Raw genomic sequence first — 12500 nt, forward strand, 5'->3', positions numbered from 1 at the left:
CCCGACTTAGAAACACATTTCTCAAAATACCATAAGGCCACAAAATCGAGCATGAGAAAACTCTTGCAAGCAACAAACCCACGAGAATGCAATTTTCTTTTTAAAAATAAAAGGGGGGAGGGGGAGGGACTCATGATCTGTCTCCACCTGCAAGCTTGCAAAACTATGTTCTCCAGAGACCCACATTAATGTCGCATTATAACACTTACGGTAGGAGGCATGCAAACACCTTCGCACCTAGGCGCGACTTATAAACGCATTCCTCCAAATAGCAAAGGCCACAAAACCAAGCATGATAGAACTCTTGTAAGCAACATACCCACGGGAATGTAATTTTTTTTTAAAAGCAAGGAGGGGGGAGGGACTCATGATCTACCTCCACCTCCAAGCTTGTAACCTATGTTCTCCAGAGAACCACGTTAAAGTCGTATTATAACACTGGCCGCAAAAAGGCATGTAAACACCTCCACACCTAGGCATGACTTAGAAACACACTTCTCCAAATAGCATAGGCCACAAAATCGACCATGAAAAAACCCTTGCAAGCAACAAACCCATGATAATGCAATTTAAAAAAAAATGGGATGGGGGGGAGGGACTAACCAAATATTTATTGTGCACATTGACTTGACCAATGATTCCGTGAAACCCATTCATTGGGCATGTCAATGTAGACAACAGTCCACCCCTTGCACCATGACCTATATATGATGACAAGCCAAAGAGCAAAGAGGGGTGGAAATGCGTGGCTACGGCCACGCTCACAAAAAGTGGTAGGAAGCAAAGCATGTTAAACTGCCACGGTGCCTAGATGGGATTAATCAATGGGGCCAACAGTCATTTCCACGTTTTTCACATGCCATGACTCTCTTTGCATGCTGTACAAAAACTAGCAAAAGTGGCAGTAGGCTGCGATGAGGGTGTAGGTGCAGCGTACCGGTAGCCATGCAAACCCACCAACATGCATTGGCCAGCCAAGGTGCAAAACAAGGGGCTAATCATCCGGACCATCATGCCATGTTGCTGTCCTTCACATACCATGCAACTCTTGGGCATGCTATGTGGCTACCGGTGTATGTGGCAGCAACTATGCAGAGAGAGCCATGCGCGCCCAACAGCACGACATGGCAGGCCACAACGCACATCAAAGGCAGGTATTGGAACCAACGTGCCTTGATGGTGATTTTCACTTGCCAGGCCTATCTTGGGCATGCCATGCGGCTACGGGTGCATTTGGCAGCAGTTATGGGGGCACAGCAGCACAAGGCAGGAACCCTTGCACACCCAATAGCCCCGAGTGGCAGGCAACGGTGTGCGGCAGAGGGGCTCAACATCAGGATGCATTGGCCATTTACTTGTTTTCAAATGCCATGCCTCTCTTGAAAATTATTTTCAGCTACGGACACATGTGATAGCAACTGTGGGGGCATGGCAGCGGAAGGTAGGGAGCCATGCGCACCTAGCAGCACACAATTGCAGGCAGTGGTGTGCAGTAGATGGGCTGACCATCTGGACAGACGAGCCATGTACTTGTTTTCACATACATGCCAAGCCTTTTTTGGGCTTTCTTTGTAGCTACGAGCATAGGAGGCAAACACTATCGAGGCATAGTGGTATATAGTAGGCAACCATGAGGGCCAAGCAGCACGTCGTGGCAAGCGCAACGCACACCAAGGGCCAAATCTTCGAAACCAACATACTGTGCAAGTGTTTTGCACATGCCATGCCACTCTTGGGCATGCTGTACAACGACAGACGCATGTGGTGGAAGATGTGGAGGCACGACAGCGTAAGGCAGGCAGCCATGTGCACCCAGCATCACATAATGGCAAGCAACTGTATGTGGCAGAGGGGATGACCGTCGGGACGGACGCGCCATATAAATGTTTTCACACTCCATGCCTTCGTTGGGCATGCTGTGAGTTGATAGGAACACGTGGCAGCAGAAGTGGGGGCGTGGCAGCGTATGGCAGGCAGCCTTGTGTGCCCAGCAGCCCATGGTGACAAGCAACGCTGTGCGGCAGAAGGGGGCGGCATTGTGCGACAGAAGGGCTTACCATTTGCAAGGACTTGCACCTTTGTTAGGCTTGTTGTGCCATGACTGGCACACGTGACAACAGCTGTGGGGTCATTGCACGCAAGGTAGGCAGCCATGTGTGTCCAGTCGCAGGCAATGGCAGGCCTCGGCACACACCAAGGGCCGACTCATCGAAACCGACGTGCCATTTCACTTTTTTCCCATGCCATGGGTCTTTTGGGTCTGCATACCATGCCCGCTTATTGTCTACTACCCCGCTGTGCGGCCCCTTGGAAACCACCCGGGGAGAGTGGCACCCCTCTCCCTCAAGGTAGCTCTTATGCTCTTTGCCCCTTTCTAGAATGAGACATGACCCCTACCAAAAAATATATTAGACTATTTTTTGAGCTTCAAATATCCAAATCAGATGAATCTTAGTATGAAATTAAGGAAAAATCCAAAGATTATTTTCATATAAAAATCATAGTTTTCTGATAAATATTTATTTTTTTTTATTAATTTTTTGATATTAAAAAACATAATTAAATTCAAAAAACTATGAAAAATCTATTTTAATGTATTTTTTTGAAAACTAAATATTGGATGTCTTCCAAAGGTTGATAGAATGTTCTGAAAAGATATTGGACCATTCCAAATTATTTTGATATTTTTTAATATTTTATGATTGAAACATTATGAAAAATACCCAAAAAAATGGAAATGCGGGCTTTAAGTGAAAATGATTGTACTTTGAGTGCCAAATAGCCAATTGCAAGGCTTTTCTTACCCAAAGGGATGTTTTGCACAACATGATTTAAAGACCCAAACTATGTTGTGCAGGCATGGCCTTGACGTGTGCAGCAGTCGGTGCCTCATGTGCAGCTAAAGGCAGTAAAGGAGCCTCTATTGCATGGGCCATGGGGACCACGGCAGCACCCATGTGTGTGCGGCTATGTGGACGATGGACTACAGACGTGGGCATAGAAATGCAGCAATGCCTGCAACCTTGCACGCGCCATGTGCGACCATGCCAGCCATCATGATTGCCGTATGGGAGGCCATGCCAGTGAACTTGTGCGCGGTGTAGCCATGCCTGCAACCTCATGCACGGCATGTCCGATAACTCCCGAACCAAGCGCATGGTGAGGCAGCGATGGGCATGGTACATGAGCCATGCATGCAATCTGGAGGGTGGTGTGTAGCAATACACGCAACCTTGTGAGTGGTAGGGCAGCCAGGGGCACGACATGTGCAGCCATGACTGCAACCTTGCATGCGTTAGTGCAGCCAAGCCGCAGCATGTGCGGCGAGGAATGTAACCTTGGGCGTGACTATGCAGCCATCTGCGTGTCATGGGCGCCATGCTTGTAACCTTTCACGCGGCATGTGCGGCCACACGCGTAACCTTGTGTAGGGCATGTGTAGCTGAGGTCACAGCCAATTGTGTTGAAGTGCGGCACGGGCAGCAGCCCAGCATGCGTAGCCTGCACCATTACCCGTAGCTATGTCGGTCGTGCCTGCCATGTTGTGTGCGGTTGTGCACCCTTGCCCACAGCAATGTGCATTGTTGCCTGCCACCTTACGCGTGGTGGTGCACCCTTTCCCCCAGCTATGTGCGCGTGGTAGCCTATACCCATGCTCGCGATAGTGGAGCCTTACTAGCAGCCATGCGCGAGGTGGCATGCAACCATGTGTGCGGTATTGCAGCCACGCCCGTATCCATATGCGCGGTAGCCTGCCTCGACGACAGCAGCATTGCGCTAGTGCAACTTCGCTCGCAGCGATGCCTACACCTTGTGCGGCCATGCCAGCTGCCTTCCTCGTGGGGGTGGTGCAGGCATGCATGATAGCCAGCATCCATGTCTGTGTGGTACAGCCTTGCATGTTACCATACAAGGAGCAGCCTATACCTTGTTAGGCCATGCCAGCCACATGTGCGCTAGGTAGTGCAGCCGTGTGCAAGACAACCTGCCATCATGCATGCGACATGTGCAGCCATGCCAGCATCCATGCGCGCGATAGTGTAGCCTTACCCGCAGTCGTGCGCTCGCTGGCCTGTAACCTTGTGCGAGGTAGCACAGCATGCTTGCACCCGTGCGCGTGACAGCATCCATGCGGTAAGGCCTTGATTGCTGCCAAGTGCGCGGCAGCCTGCCACCATGCATGCACCTTGTGTGGCCATGCGTGCGGTGTTGCTGCCTTATGCACTGCCTTTATATGCACTTAGGCACTCTTAGGGGGGCTTGCGTAGGCATGGTCATGGGCACATATATGTGCACACTTGCGGCATTCAAGAGCACCCTTAGGCAACATTTGCTGCATTCAAGAGCACAATTAGGTGACACTTGGGCTACACTTGGGTCCACGCGTAGACACACTTATTCAACACTTGGGGGTACGTATAGGCACACATAAGGAGACACTTGGGGCATTCAAGAGCACACACAGGAACACTTGGGTGCAAACTTAGGCAACAGTTATGGGCATGCATGGGCACAGTTAGGTAACACTTGGGCCATTCAATGTGCACATGTAGTCAACACTTGGGGTGTTATGCGGCCATTCAATGTGCACACATGGGCATATGTAGTCAACACTTGGGGCACGCATAGGCACACACTTGGGCCATTTAAGAGCACGTTGTCATGGCCTTAGACCTTTCTAAGCAACCACGCCAGCACTTAGCACTTCCATTAGCACTAAGTCAGACTAACCACCCTCCTTAAGGGACTTGGGAAGGGAAGAAGTGAACACAAGAGTGAGTTTGAGAAGAATGAACTTGTATTGTACTAAGAGAACTCTTGATTACAAGGCTTGAGAACTCACTTGCTTGGTTGAACATTCTTGGTTGGTCCTTGGTGAGTGCCTATGCCAAATGAGGCACCACCTACCCCAAGCTACAATGGATGGTTAAGATATTTACAAATGTCCTCCATCCAACGGTTGGGGAGGAAACTAGAAGCCTCCCACCTCCTTAGTGGAGCTCCAGAAATCTCTCCCAAAATATCTCCTATGAATATCTTCTACAAATATCAACAATAAAATATCTATTATTACTACACCTTTGTAGAAAACTCTAGAACTTGGACCTTACTTAGCCCAATGGCCTAAGTCTAAGGGCTTGGTGAGCTAGGCCCGTGGGCCTATGTTGGGCAGGTCGTGACACTCTCCCCAACTTAAATCTACGACACCCTCGTCGTAACCTCCTTGTGGTATTTTTATTCACAAGCCATCTCAGCATGCCAGTTGTCTCCCATCTTGTCTCGCTCTCTGGTCACCCCTTCCACTTGACTAAATACTCCACGTAAGGAGATAGTTTGTCTCTGGATGATTGGATCAACAACCAAATTAACCACCTTCTTTGCTTACTTGTGTAGGTGTTGGTCTCTATTCCACAGTTTTAGCTCACCTGACTTTTATCTCACAAGCTTGGCTCCCTCACAACCGACACTCTGATACCACAACTGTCATGGCCTTAGACCCTTCTAAGAGACTGCACTGGCTCTTAGCACTCCCACTAGCACTAAGTCAGCCTAACCATCCCCCTTTAAGGGACTTGGGAAGAGAAGAAGTGAACACAAGAGTGAGTTTGAGAAGAATGAACTTGTATTGCACTAGAGAGCTCTTTAGTACAAGGCTTGAGAACTCACTTGCTCGGTTGAACACTCTTGGTTGGTCCTTAGTGAGTGTCTTTGCCAAATGAGGTAACACCTATTTGTAGGCACCCGAAGTTACAATGGATGGCTAAGATATATACAAACGTCCTCCATCCAATGGTTAACTGCGTATTTAAGTCATCTATAAAGGATTCTACCCTCGACAATCAACAAGGGTCGAGGGACTCGAGATCTATCTCCACCTACAAGCTTGCAACCTACGTTCTCCAAAGACCCACGTTAATATTGTATTATAACACTTGAGTAGGAGACATGCAAACTCCTCCGCACCTAGGCGCGACTTAGAAGCATGATTTGCCAAATAGCAAAGGCCACAAGATCGAGTATGAGAAAGCACTTATAAGCAACAAACCTTTGATAATGCAAATTTTTTAAAAGAACAAGGGGAGGGGGGAAGGGACCTGTGATTTGTTTCCACTTGCAAGCTTGCAACCTATGTTCATCAGAGACCCACGTTAATGTCGTATTATAACACTTCCGATAGGAGGCATCCAAACACCTCTGCACCTAGGCGCGATTTAGAAACGCATTTCTCCAAATACCATAAGGCCAAAAAACCGAGCATGAGAAAACTCTTGCAAGAAACAAACCCACGAGAATGCAATTTTCTTTTTAAAAACAAAAGGGGGGGGGGGGGAGGGGGAGGGACTCGTGATCTGTCTCCACCTGCAAGCTTGCAAACCTATGTTCTCCAAAGACCCACGTTAATGTCACATTATAACACTTGCGGCAGGAGGCATGCAAACACCTTCGCACCTGGGCATGACTTAGAAATGCATCCCTCCAAATAGCAAAGGCCACAAAACCGAGCATGACACAACTCTTGCAAGCAACATACCCATGAGAATGAATTTTTTTTTTTTAAAGTAAGGAGGGGGAGGGACTCATGATCTACCTCCACCTGCAAGCTTGCAACCTATGTTCTCCAGAGAGCCACGTTAATGTCGTATTATAACACTGGCCGCAAAAAGACATGCAAACACCTCCACACCTAGGCACGACTTAGAAACGCACTTCTCCAAATAGCATAGGCCACAAAACCGACCGAAAAAAAACCCTTGCATGTAACAAATCCATGATAATGTAAGTTAAAAAAAAAAACAATGGGATGGGGAGGGGGGACCAACCAAATATTTATTGTGCCCATTGACTTGACCAATGATTGGGCATGTCAATGTAGACAACAGCCCACCCCTTGCACCATGACCTACATATGATGACAATCCAAAGAGCAAAGAGGGGTGGAAATGCATGACTATGGCCACGCTCGCAAAAAGTGGCATTGACACAACTGCACATGGCTGGAAGCAAAGCACGTCAAACTGCCACGTTACCTAGATGGGATTAATCAATGGGGCCAATGCGTCATTTCCACGTTTTTCACATGCCATAACTCTCTTAGGCATGCTTACAAAAACTAGCAAAAGTGGTAGTAGGCTGCGGTGAGGGTGTAGGTGCAGTGTGCAGGTAGCCATGCAAACCCACCAGCACACATTGGCCAGCCAAGGTGCAAAACAAGGGGCTAATCATTCGGACCATCATGCCATATTGCTATCCTTCACATGCCATGCAACTCTTTGGCATGTTGTGTGGCTACCGACGAATGTGGCAGCAGCTATGCAGGGAGCCACGCAATCCCAGCAACACGCCATGGTAGGCCACAGCACACATCAAAGGCAGTCATCGGAACCAACGTGACTTGATGGTGATTTTCACATACCATGCCACTAGGGGTGCATCTGGCAGTAGCTGTGGGGACACAAAAGCACAAGGCAGGAACCCTTACGCACCCAATAGCCCAGGGTAGCAGGCAGCGGTGTGTGGCAGAGGGGCTGGACATCAGGATGCCTTGGTCATTTACTTGTTTTCAAATGCCATGCCTCTCTTGAAAATGCTATGCAGCTATGGACACATGTGACAGCAACTGTGGGGGCATGCAGCGGAAAGTAGGGAGCCATGTGCACCCAGCAGCACACGGTTGCAGGTAGTGGTGTGTGGCAGATGGGCTGACCATCTGGACAGACGAGCCATGTACTTGTTTTCACATATACGCCAAGCCTTTGTTGGGCTTTCTTTGTAGCTACGAGCATAAGAGGCAACAGCCGTTGAGGCATAGCGGTATATATTAGGCAACCATGAGGGCCAAGCAGCATGCCGTGGCAGGCGCAACACACACCAAGGGCCAAATCTTTAAAACCAACATACCGTGCGGGTGTTTTGCACATGCCATGCCACTCTTGGGCATGCTGTACGGTGACAGACGCATGTGGTTGAAGATGTGGAGGCATGACAGTGCAAGGCAGGCAGCCATACGCGCTTAGCAACACACAATGGTAGGCAAATGTGTGCGGCATAGGGGATGACCGTCGGGACGGACGCACCATGTATATGTTTTCACACGCCATGCCTTTATTGGGCATGCTTTGCATCGGCGGGCACATGTGGTAGTAGAAGTGGGGGCATGGCAGCGCATGGCAGGTAGCCATGTGCGCCTAGTAGCCCACGGTGGCAGGCAATGCTATGCGACAGAAGGGGGCGACGTTGTGAGATAGAAGGGCTGACCATTCGCATGGACATGCACCTTCGTTGGGCATTCTGTGCTGCGACTGGCACATGTGACAGTAGCTGTGGGGTCATGGCATGCAAGGTAGGCAGCCATGCACGTCCAGCTGCTCGTAGTGGCAGGCCTCGGAGCACACCAAGGGCCAACTCATCGAAACCGACGTGCCATTTCACTTTTTTTTCCCATGCCATGGGTCTTTTGGGTTTGCCAACCATGCCTGCTCATTGTCTGCTACCCCACTATACAGCCCCTAGGAAACCACCTGGGGAGTGGCACCCCCCTCCCTCAAGTATCTCTTATGATCTTTGCCCCTTTCCAGAAGGAGACATGACCCCCCCAAAAAATATACCAGACTATTTTTTGAGCTTCAATTCTCCAAATCAAATGAAACTTGGTATGAAATTAAGGAAAAATTTTCATATAAAAATCATAGTTTTCTGATAAATATTTAGTTTTTTATTAATATTTTAATATTAAAAAACATATTAAATTAAAAAAGCTATAAAAAATTCATTTTAATGTATTTTTCTGGAAACTAAATTTTGGATGCCTTTCAAGGGTTGATAGAATGTTCTGAAAATATATTGGGCCATTCCAACATATCTTGATATTTTTTATATTTTATAATTGAAGCATTACGAAAAATACCCAAAAAAATGGAATTGCGGGGTTTAAGTGAAAATGATTGTACCTTGAGTGCCAAATAGACAATTGTAAGGCTTTTCTAACCCAAAGGGATGTTTTGCACAACATGATTTAAAGACCCAAACTATGTTGTGCTGCCATGGCCTTGAAGTGTGTAGCAGTCGGTGCCTCGTGTGCAGCCAAAGGCCGCAAAGGACCCTCTGTTGCATGGGCCATAGGGACCACGACGACACCCATGTGTGAGCCATGTGCATGCGGCTATGTGCACAGAGGACTACGGATGTGGGCATAGAAGTGCAGCAATGCCTACAACCTTACGCGCGCCATGTGCTGAAAAGCCTGTGGCATGTGCGGCCATGCTAGCCATCATGATTGCCGCATGGGAGGCCATGCCCGCGAACTTGTGCACCATAGTGCAGCCATGCGCGATGCATGTGCGACGACGCAAAGAAACCTTTCGCGCGGCGGTGTAGCCGTGCAGGCAACCTCATGAGTGGCACATCCGGAAACTCCCGAAACCAGGAGTATGACGAGGCAGCGATGGGCATGGCATATGCAGCCATGCGTGCGACCTGGAGGGCGGTGTGCAGCAACGTACGCAACCTTGCAAGTTGTAGGGCAGCCAGGGGCGCGGCATGTGCAGCCATGCCTGTAACCTTGCACGCTTGGTAGTGTAGCCATGTGCAAGACAGCCTGCCATCATGCACGCGGCATGTGCAGCCATGCTTGCATCCATGAGCGCGATAGTGCAGCCTTGCCCACAGTCGTGCGCGTGATGGCCTGCAACCTTGTGCTACGTAGGCAGCCATGCTTGCACTCGTGCTCACGACAGCGTCCGTGTGGTAAGGCCTTGATTTTGGCCAAGTGCGCTGCAGCCTGCCACCATGCATGCACCTGGTGCGGCTGTGCGTACGGTACTACAGCCTTGTGCATTGCCTTCATATGCACTTAGGCATATTTAGGGGGGCACGCATAGGCATAGGCATAGTCATGGGCACGTATATGTGCACACTTGCGGCTTTCAAGAGCACACTTAGGCAACATTTGGGGTATTCAAGAGCACAATTAGGCGACACTTGGGCTACACTTGGGTGCACGCGTAGGCACACTTAATCAACACTTGGGGGCACGTATAGGCACACTTAAGGCGACACTTGGGGCATTGAAGAGCACGCACAGGCACACTTGGGTGCACACAGAGGCAACAGTTGTGGGCATACATGGGCACAGTTAGGCAACACTTGGGCCATTCAATGTGCACATGTAGTCAACACTTGAGGTGTTGTGCGTCCATTCAATGTGCACACATGGGCACATGTAGTCAACACTTGGGGGCACGCGTAGGCACACACTTGGGCCATTCAAGAGCACGTTGTTATGGCCTTAGACATTTCTAAGAGACTGCGCCGGCTCTTAGCACTCCCACTTGCACAAAGTCAGCCTAACCACCCTTCTTAAGGGACTTGGGAAGAGAAGAAGTGAACACAAGAGTGAGTTCGAGAAGAATGAACTTGTATTGCACTAGAGAGCTCTTGAGTACAAGGCGTGAGAACTCACTTGCTTGGTTGAACACTCTTGGTTGGTCCTTGGTGAGTGCCTTTGCCAAATGAGGCAACTCTTACCCCAAGTTACAATGGATGGCTAAGATATTTACGAATGTCCTCCATCCAACGGTTGGGGAGGAAAATAGAAGCTTCCCACCTCCTTAGCGGAGCTCTAGAAATCTCTCCCAAAATATCTCCTATGAATATCTTCTACAAATATCTACAATAAAATATCTATTGTTACCACACCTTTGTAGAAAGCTCTAGAACTTGGACCTTACATAACCCAATGGCCTCAGTCCATGGGATTGGTGAGCTAGGCCCGTGGGCCTATATTGGGAAGATCGTGACACTCTCCCCCACCTAAATCTACGACGCCCTCGTCACAACCTTCTTGTGGTACTTTTATTCATGAGCTGTCTCGACATGCCAGTTGTCTTCCATCTCGTCTCGCTCTCTGGTCGCCCCTTCCACTTGACTAAATACTCCACGTAAGGAGATAGTTTGTGTCTCTGGATGATTGGATCAGCAACCAAATTAGCCTCCCTCCCGTAAGGAGTAACGCCTATTAGGGTTCTTCTGTAGTCACATAACTTGTGCCTCCTACAATGTCGTATGGTTGGCTCTGTTCTCTCGTTTGCATCTTCCTCTTCTTGGCATGGATGGCTTGCTACCAAATTCTCCTTTTCTTTCCCTCCCATCCAAGGGCAAGTAAGCACCTAGCCCCTGGATGGTGTTGGAGAACTCCTTTAGTCCGAAGGTTTGTCTCGACCCCTCGAGCAACAATATATATGGGGCATTCTTTGGAGTTGATAGCCTTAGGACAACCATGGCCCGAGTTCCTTTGCCTCCTCCATCAAGGCAAGGTTGTGTGTGGCTCCTGCATCTACCTTCGCTTGTGTGGGCTTCCCATTGATGCACACTTTTGTACACATCAACCCCTTTTGAGAGTTAAGGGCCTTGACCCCTATCTCGGCCTTGCTGGCACGATGCTGCATTAGGGACTCCATGCAAGGTGGCTCTTCCTCTTGGCCCTCTTCCTCCAATAGGGCACTAAGAGCTTTCCTCCTGGGGCAATCCCTAAACCAATGTAGCTCATCACATGGGAATCACTTGTCTCTAGGCTTGAACCACCTCTTATCACGCTTATGCCTTAGTGCCTCTCCTTTAGACAAGTCATAAGAGGTAGTGGCTTCCCTCGCTGCTGTCCTCCTACTCTTCCCATACTTCTTCTCCAATACGAGCTTCCACCTTATCCAACCCCTTTGCATACTTGAGCCTTGAAGGTGGCAACCATCTCCTCTTGGTTACTTACTATGGTGTTGAGAGCACCTTGTAGGGACCCCTTGTGCTCCCCCATCTGGCCATCAAGCTCCTCCCAGAGCTCCACATGGCCTTTGAGCTCCTCCCCACTTTGCCTCGGCCAATACTTGCTCCCCTCGAGCTAAGCGAGGCCCCATAGCGATGCCAAACTCGACAGACTTGCCTTCGCTCCTTCTTTGTTTACTTGTGTAGGTGTTGGTCTCTATTCAACAGTTTTAGCTTGCCTGTCTCCTATCCCACAAGCTTGGCTCCCTCGCAACCGGAGCTCTGATACCACAACTATCACGGCCTTAGATCTTTCTAAGAGACCGCGCTGGCTCTTAGCACTCCCACTAGCACTAAGTCAGCCTAACCACCCTCCTTAAGGGACTTGGGAAGAGAAGAAGTGAACACAAGAGTGAGTTTGAGAAGAATGAACTTGTATTGCACTAGAGAGCTCTTGAGTACAAGGCTTGAGAACTCACTTGCTCGGTTGAACGCTCTTGGTTGGTCCTTGGTGAGTGTCTTCGCCAAATGAGGCAACACCTATTTATAGGCACCCTAAGTTACAATGGATGGCTAAGATATTTACAAACGTCCTCCATCCAATGGTTGGGGAGGAAACTAGAAGCTTCGCACCTCCTTAGTGGAGAACTCTAGAAATCTTTCTCAAAATATCTCCTATAAATATCTTCTAGAAATATCTACAATAAAATTATCTAGAGTTACTACACCTTTGTAGAAAACTCTAG

Source organism: Macadamia integrifolia, unplaced genomic scaffold (genome assembly GCF_013358625.1).
Source record: "Macadamia integrifolia cultivar HAES 741 unplaced genomic scaffold, SCU_Mint_v3 scaffold373, whole genome shotgun sequence".
Classification (NCBI taxonomy): Eukaryota; Viridiplantae; Streptophyta; class Magnoliopsida; order Proteales; family Proteaceae; genus Macadamia; species Macadamia integrifolia.